Source organism: Asparagus officinalis, chromosome 10 (genome assembly GCF_001876935.1).
Source record: "Asparagus officinalis chromosome 10, Aspof.V1, whole genome shotgun sequence".
In the NCBI taxonomy this organism is placed as follows: domain Eukaryota; kingdom Viridiplantae; phylum Streptophyta; class Magnoliopsida; order Asparagales; family Asparagaceae; genus Asparagus; species Asparagus officinalis.
In genome coordinates, this window is record NC_033803.1 from 24,864,708 (window position 1) to 24,865,506 (window position 799).

Genomic DNA, 799 nt, shown 5'->3' on the forward strand with positions numbered 1-799 from the left:
AGAGAGAATAAAATCAAACGCAATTCTTTCCTTATATTCTTTTTATTACAAAATTTCCCACAAACACTACACAGATCAGAAGCGATGATCGCTAGAGTTCCAGGTTGGGGACTATGTTTTATTAAAAGTATCGCCAATGAAGGGAGTTTAGCGATTTGGTAGATGGAGAAAACTTGCCCTGAGATATATTGGTCCGTTCTGGATTATGGAACGTATTGGAGCCATTTCGTATCGGCTAGATCTTCCAGTATCAATGTCGAACATACATGATGTTTTCTATATTTCGATGCTCAAAAAGTATTTACATGATGAGGAGCAACAGCGAGTGTTGGATGCACCGGAGGTTGAGATTCATGATGATTTGGCCACTATTGAGACTCCAGTTCGTATTCTTGCTAGAGAGAACAAGTGACTTAGAAATAAGGTGATTCCTTTAGTGAAAGTGCAATGGAACTAGAAAGGAGCTGAGGAGGCTTCTTGGGAGCACGAAGAAGATATGCATCGTGACTACCCACAAATGTTTGAACATGTAAAATATTAGTTATAAATTTCTTATGGCAACAGCGAGTGTTGGATGCACCGGAGGTTGAGATTCATGATGATTTGGCCACTATTGAGACTCCAGTTCGTATTCTTGCTAGAGAGAACAAGTGACTTAGAAATAAGGTGATTCCTTTAGTGAAAGTGCAATGGAACTAGAAAGGAGCTGAGGAGGCTTCTTGGGAGCACGAAGAAGATATGCATCGTGACTACCCACAAATGTTTGAACATGTAAAATATTAGTTATAAATTTCTTATG